The sequence below is a fragment of the Patagioenas fasciata genome, chromosome 1 (assembly GCF_037038585.1).
Source record: "Patagioenas fasciata isolate bPatFas1 chromosome 1, bPatFas1.hap1, whole genome shotgun sequence".
Taxonomy (NCBI): domain Eukaryota; kingdom Metazoa; phylum Chordata; class Aves; order Columbiformes; family Columbidae; genus Patagioenas; species Patagioenas fasciata.
This window is the reverse complement of record NC_092520.1, coordinates 133,880,645-133,888,159: the sequence shown is the minus strand read 5'-3', so window position 1 is coordinate 133,888,159 and position 7,515 is coordinate 133,880,645. Positions and strand designations below refer to the sequence as shown.

Here is a 7,515-nt window from a genome sequence, read left to right as displayed (position 1 = left end):
GATTCACAAAGATACAGCTCAAGACCATGTGTTTCCCACCTTCCTGAAGGAAGCAGCCCATAAAGCCCTCAGCAATCTCCAGGCAGAGGTGAGATATCTGTCCTGTGGAAAAATACATCATGTTACTGAACCCAGTAAGGGTACAACATTTACTGTGGCATGGGACCCAAAGATTTAGGGAAGTTCTACCACCCTTCACAACCACCCTCTTTCCCTTCCCTTGGAAAGCTTCTGCTTGAACACTTGCTTTAACTCACAGCAGAGCCACCACTGTGGGGACAGTCACACAAATCCATGCAAATGCTCCTTGGCAGTACTTATTGCCCCATGCCACCCACACCAAAGGTTTCTCCTGCACCCACTTGAAGGGTCTCTTCTCTCACCTCAGGGCACAGACAAAAATGTACTAAAAGAAAGGAGACAACAGAGAGGGTTAGGCACAACATCTTGCTAAATCAGGCCCACGTGCCAGGGATGAGAAGACAGGAGCTGCCTGCTTAGGGTGGGCAAATTCACCTGGATCTGCCACAGTGAATTGGGGGTACGTGCTCATAGTTTCAGTTTCACTTTAAATACATGGTTTTGCCAACTCATCAGATTAATAGCCAAATACCAGAATTACCAGAGACTAAAGTCTTCAACAAAACTCTTCAGAAGGCACAGAGAAGATGGCGGGACCTCAGAGTATGCTCCTGGCTTGATCTGAAACCAATGCAAGAAAGAGGCCAAGGTCTTAGAATTGGATTAAATCTCTGTCTTCCTGTTTTCATTCCTGCCTTAACAATCATCTGGAAGTTGAACAGATGTATACTATTTAACAAGATAAACATCCTGTTTCAGTATAATTCTTTCCCAAAGTCCCTGCCATCATCTGACAGCCTCAGCCACACCTGCAGGAGAGAGAAACAACTGAGAGCTGCCATGTCTTGGCATGATCCAGGGAAAGTCTCATACCAACAGCTGCAAACAGCAAAGCAAAATGCAAAGCTTCTGCACAAAATCCTCTCTTAAAAGACCAAGCCATCTTGCATTCCAAAAACCACTGGGGAAAACCAAGAACCCAGCTTTGCAGGAGAACACAAGTTTGCAGAGGAAGCAACACAAAAATCTCAAGAGAAAATGAGAGAAAGGACAAATTGCATTTCTCAGCTGTGCTGTCCACTAAGCTTCATTATCTGCCATCACACACTCTACCCAGGTCCCTGCCACAGGAACACAAGGCTTTGAAACCTTTCCTCAAAAAGAAATGCTCAGGAGGTGTGGGGGACAACGGTGGATCCGTGGATTCCCTGACGGAGGGCATGGGAACAGAAATTAGCCTTGAAGATATTAAGGCCTACTCGTGAGAAAGATGGGAGTAAAGGAGTATCGGGAGATGTTAAGGATGTACCCATGAGAGAGAAGGGAGTAGAAGAGTAACATTGATGATAGCAAAATTAGCCAATGAGATGTTACTGCTATAACTTGTAACCAATAATGAAGAGACACATGAATTGGTAAAACTGTATAAAAATGTACTTGTGGCAGTAAATGGCATCTACTACTTTCATCCTGGAAGAACTTGGTCTATGTCGTTTGTCCGTCTCAACCACAAAAAGGAGGAAAACAAACACTTCAGGGGGTTCTGTCCTTTCTTATAGGAGGCCCCATCTTACTGGCCAAACAGCTGGGCTTTGCCAGCTTGCACAGACTTGCGAAGTGTGAAGGGGTTTCGTTAGAAGGAGATATGTTGTTGAATTAGTCAGGCCCAAAGGAATCTCAAGGCCACTTTGAGAAGCTGAGAACAGAATCTGCTGTGAGAAAGAGGGGCGTTTCTTCATTAACAGGGCCTCAGCATGGCGTGAGTCGTCAGACCTATCATCGGTGGGGCTCCAGCGTGTGGACTGCCCATGATACTCATTTAGCGAATCCATGCTTGGAGCGTGGATTCGTGATTAGAGAATAGTTGCATATATAAGGAGACATGTTTCTGTAATAAATGGCTTTGGCGTGATTCACATTGAATCGGAGTGCTGAGTCCTTTATCGTTCCAACAAATGGTGACCCCGACGTGATACTCCGAACGGCGTCTCACTAAGGTCGGGGAAAGGCCTGGAGCGGCCCAGCCGGAGGCGGCTCAGCTGGACTGAGAGCCGGGCGGAGACGTACGGACGTTCCGCGGATAAATTTTGTTGAAGAAGGCCCCGGGAAAGGTGAGCGGCTGGGAGCAGGAGGAGGGAAGAGTGAAGTTATGGGGCAGAATATATCCTCTGAGGAAAAAGCTATAGTTAAAATCCTCCTGCATATTCTCTCTATGAGAGGACTTAAATATGAAGAAAGTAACATACGTAGACTGTTGGTTTGTTGTAGAACTAACGGCTACCCGACAGAAGCTGAGAAAGCTTTTAAAATTGAATTTTGGGATGATATTGGGCAGAAATTATGGGATAAGGTTAGCGACGGAGATAAAGAAGCTAAATCATTAGCGACTACATGGAAGCTTATAATTTCCACCTTAAAAGAATTTAAGGCTGAGCGGGCTGCGGTTACTGGAATTTTTGCAGTGTTACAGCCTGATAAGAACTCTAAAAATAACTGTGAAGCTTACCCAGTTCATGTTTTCGATACCCTCCTTACTCCATCCCCTGTTGTGCCTTCGGCACCCCCAATGATACAACAGTCTGGGGCGGAGGGAGGAAAATTACCGAGTGGATGGCCTCCTGTACCATCACACGACCCTGGAGAGACCAAGAAGTCCAAAGAACTGGAGTCAGATAATTTGTCAAAAGGACTGGTGAAAGTTGAGAATGCTAAAGTCGTAAATAAGTGTGATATCAATTCTTTTACTGATTTGTGTCCGCCTTCACCGCTTTCTATCCTTCTAACTCCTACAAGAGAACAGAAGGAGCTGCCGGATAAGAACTGGGCAAAAGAACTGTGTGAAAGATCAGATCAGCTATTAGCGAGTGAATCCAACAGTCAGCAATATCTAGCTATGAGAGAGGTGCCTGAAACCAACAAAGCAGCCAAATCATTTGCAACTGTCAATCAGGGTCCCAATGAGAATTACATGCAATTTATTGACCACCTTCAAGAGACCATCAATAAGCAGATTGAAAACTTAGAAGTTAAGGAAGCACTGGTGTTGAAATTAGCAGTAGAAAATGCTAATGTTTGCTATCAGCATGTTATTTGCGAGTTTTACAGTACATATTATGTGTTCCTGTGTACCGTCTCTGAAAATCAAGCAGCTTGTCAGGAATGTGAGTTAATTGTTTCACTAGTTGTTTTTAAGTGCGCCATAAAACCTTCTGCCTGCTCTTCCCACTCAGGCTGCAAGCAGCCCTGTGCTTCCCCCCCGCCTCCCCCCCCCCCCAAGGTTTTTACTTGCAAGATGGGGTCAGGAATGATTGTTTTCAGTTGTGTTCCTAAAAAATCGGTATTGGGAGGTGCTTTAAAACATAGAAAAGCACTCGGACAAGAAATCATTAAATCTTTTCAGACAGTTTTACAGGCAGGGCGATTTGAACTTCAACAAGCTGAGAGAGACTTAACTGATAACACACAGGTCAGAAAACTTGTTAAAGTCTGCAAGATGCTTTCCTTATTAACCTGTTTTCTTTGTGGGTATCTGTTTAAGAATGTTGCAATTTTGGTAGATCTTTGTTACATGGTACGATAAGTTCACAGTTTGTTAAATCATGAGATTCCGTTGACTCAAAATGTGCATTTTGTGATAATACAGAAGAACATGAGTAATTTAGTTCTTTACTGCATGAATGTGATGTCTATCCCTGTTTCTCTATTAGGACGGGATGTGTTAGGACAACTAGGAGCAACTCTGGTGACAAAACAACAGCATTTCTAGAAGCGGCCATTGATGATGGGCGACCAGTACTTAAATTACAGTGGAAAAATGATGATCCAGTATGGGTAAATCAATGGCCACTCAGTAAAGAAAAACTCGCCCATGTTGAAGAGCTAGTACAGGAACAGCTTGAAAAAGGGCATTTAGAGCCGTCTACAAGTCCCTGGAATACTCCTGTGTTTACTATTCAGAAAAAATCAAACAAATGGAGGTTGTTACATGATCTTCGAAAAATTAATGATACCATGGAAGACATGGGAGCATTACAGCCGGGATTACCATCCCCTGTTATGATTCCAGAAAATTGGCAGATCTTAATAATTGACTTGAAAGATTGTTTTTTCACCATTGCTTTGCATCCTGATGACTGTAAACGTTTTGCATTTTCCATAAATTCTGTAAATAAGGCTGAACCTGCAAAAAGGTATCAATGGGTAGTTTTGCCACAGAGAATGAAAAATTCCCCAACTATGTGTCAAATTTATGTAGCTTGGGCCTTGCAATCAATCAGAAAATCTCATCCTGAGTTAGTGATTTACCACTACATGGATGACATATTAATAGCTGGGGAAACTTTTTCGACTGATTTGTTGATAAATGAAGTATCTGATACATTGCAGCATAGAGGATTGCAAATTGCTCCAGAAAAGATACAAATTCAACCAGCATGGAAATATCTTGTTTGGGAAATTTCTCAGTCCACAGTGAAACCTCAGAAAATAGTATGTCAGCCTGTCATTCAACCCTTAAATGATGTGCAGAAACTAGTGGGTGATCTGAATTGGGTCCGGAGCATTTGTGGGATCACTAATGAGGATTTAGCTCCAATTGTAAAACTGCTAAAAGGGGATAGTGACATTAGCTCTCCTAGAACGCTTACTGCTGAGGCGGATGCTGCTCTGAAAAAGATTATGTCCAAACTTGTAAAAGCTTTCAGCCATAGGTGGAACCCAGATTATGTAATCGGACTACTAATTGTAAACAATACTAACTATCCTTTTGCTCTCATAATGCAATGGACAACTGGTAAGGAGCTGTTAAAGATCTTAGAGTGGGTGTTTTTGCATTTTCGACTCAAACGAACCATTACAACCAGGGTTGAGGTCTTTGCTCAGCTTATAATGAAAGGTAGGCAGAGAATAGTCGAAATTTCAGGGGCTGAGCCTGCATATATCATTGTTCCCCTCGTTTCAGAATATTTACAGTGGGCTTTGCAGAACTCCTTACCTTTTCAGATTGCGTTATTAGATTCTCAAGCTTTAATTAAGACATTTTCCCCTCCACACAAGTTAATGTCAGTTTTGAATATGGGATCAATGGAGGAGGGTCCCCCTCTTCTCTCAGAATTTCCTGTTAAAGGACCCACAGTGTTCACTGACGCAGGGGGTAAAATGCAGAAAGCAGCAATTACATGGAAAACAGATGGAAAATGGCACAATGTGATACTAACTGACCTGAAAGGATCAACTCAGCATTTGGAACTCAGGGCTGTAATAGAAGTGTTTATCAGATTTCCTCATAGCCCAGTGAATATTGTTTGTGATTCTTTGTATGTGGTAGGTGTGGTAGCTCGCATTGAAAGATCATTGCTCAAAGAGGTTCAGGATGCACAACTGATGTCTTTGTTCAAGTAACTATGGTTGTTGGTAGAAGAGAGACAACACTGATACTTCATAACACATATCCGTAGTCATCTGACAATTCAAGGCGATTTAGCTGAAGGAAACCGCCGAGCTGATTTTCTTGTATCTCCTGCCTGGGTTCCACCTCCAGTAGATAGGTTTGGGCAAGCAGTACACTCTCATAGTTTCCTCCATCAGTCTGCTCAGGTCTTACAGCGGCAATTTTCATTGTCCGAAAGTGAAGCCCGAGGTATTGTTAAAAGTTGTGCAGATTGTCAGCGCATCTCAGTAGGGCTGGGTGCAGGAGTCAATCCAAGAGGATTAGGAGCCTTGGAATTGTGGCAAATGGACGTCACACATGTCCCTGAATTTGGTAGGCTGAAGTATGTGCATATGTCTATTGATACATATTCTTTCGCCATATGGGCCACTGCTCAGACTGGTGAAACTAGTTCACATGTGCAACGACATTTACGTTCTGCTTTTGCAGCTTTGGGAGTTCCTGCACAGGTCAAGACAGACAACGCACCTGGTTATATCGCCAAAGCTACTGCCACCTTTTTTCAGTTGTGGGGTGTTAAGCACATTACAGGGATACCAAATTCTCCTACTGGTCAGGCCTTGGTAGAAAGGATGAATCGAACTCTCAAGCATCAGCTTGACAAACAAAAAGGGGGAACTGACTGTACTACTCCACATGACAGACTAAGCAAAGCATTATATGTCTTGAACTTTTTACGCCTTCCGCAAGGGTTCGACATTCCACCTATGATTCGTCATGGAACAAGCTTAAAAGGACACTTGACAGACCTTAGAGAAAATCAGTGTCAGGTCAAAATATGCAATGGAGTTACTGGTGAATGGGAGGGTCCTTTCCAATTAATAACTTGGGGAAAGGGTTATGCTTGTGTCATTACAGACCAAGGATCAAAATGGATTCCTGCGAAATGGATCAAGCCATGGCTGAATAAAGACAACAAAGATTCAACAGATGCAGAAGGACAGGAGGGAGATAAGTTGTGAGAATTGTCTCAAATGTAAACCATGAATTCTTATTCAGTGTTATAGATGCTCTTAGACCCAGTGGTCTAAAAGCTTATTAGTAAACAGATAAGGTACCTTCCATAGAGAATGCTAATTTGAACAGATAGTAAGAGTTCCAAAAGGGTGATATTACAATTAGATAATCTATGCATAGATAAGGTAAAAGTATAAGATATTTCTACCATGGTAACCTAATTTAGCAACTGGTAAGGTTTTAAAAGAGATGTTAAGATTAAGCTATAGATCTTTTAAATAGGTTAATATAAGTTTTAAGATATTAATTCAATAATTAGCATATGAATAGGTTAATATAAGTTTTAAGATATTAAGTCAATAATTAGCATATGCTGATGGTATTAAGTACGTTACTCTATAAACTGCGCAGTTATAGATCTTTTAAGAATTTAAGAGAATATATTGTTTTAAGTTGTCTGACTATTCTAAAATAGTGCGTTGGTAAGGTTGTCATAAGTAGAATTAAGGTTTTATATATGATATGAAGGTTTGAGTATAAGCAGATAGTTGTTTAATCTTATTAAGTAAGGTTTAGCTACATTATATGTAATTGTAATTATGTTGTTAATCACGTGTCCTATGTTGCAGTGTATTTCAAAGCATGCTGTTTAAGGGGCCTGACTAGTTCAAGAACAAAAAGGGGGAATTGTGAAGGGGTTTCGTTAGAAGGAGATATGTTGTTGAATTAGTCAGGCCCAAAGGAATCTCAAGGCCACTTTGAGAAGCTGAGAACAGAATCTGCTGTGAGAAAGAGGGGCGTTTCTTCATTAACAGGACCTCAGCATGGCGTGAGTCGTCGGACCTATCATCGGTGGGGCTCCAGCGTGTGGACTGCCCATGATACTCATTTAGGGAATCCATGCTTGGAGCGTGGATTCGTGATTAGAGAATAGTTGCATATATAAGGAGACATGTTTCTGTAATAAATGGCTTTGGCGTGATTCACATTGAATCGGAGTGCTGAGTCCTTTATCGTTCCAACAGCGA

The 7,515-nt window shown here is 42.0% G+C and overlaps 1 protein-coding gene across 2 annotated transcripts in view; it reads right to left on the bottom strand.

Annotated features, from left to right (window-relative positions):
• Window positions 1-7,515, bottom strand: part of BPGM (bisphosphoglycerate mutase) — a 49,095-nt gene that overhangs the window by 39,575 nt on the left and 2,005 nt on the right. Inside the window, exons 2-3 of one of the 2 annotated variants that reach the window (XM_065847949.2) lie at window positions 623-702; window positions 40-102 (exon numbers count right to left, since the gene is read on the bottom strand). The exons of the other annotated variant lie outside the window; for it this stretch is intronic. The gene's annotated coding sequence lies outside the window, so the exon portion shown is untranslated. The remainder of the gene's footprint in view (window positions 1-39; window positions 103-622; window positions 703-7,515) is intronic. 2 annotated transcript variants of the gene reach the window in all.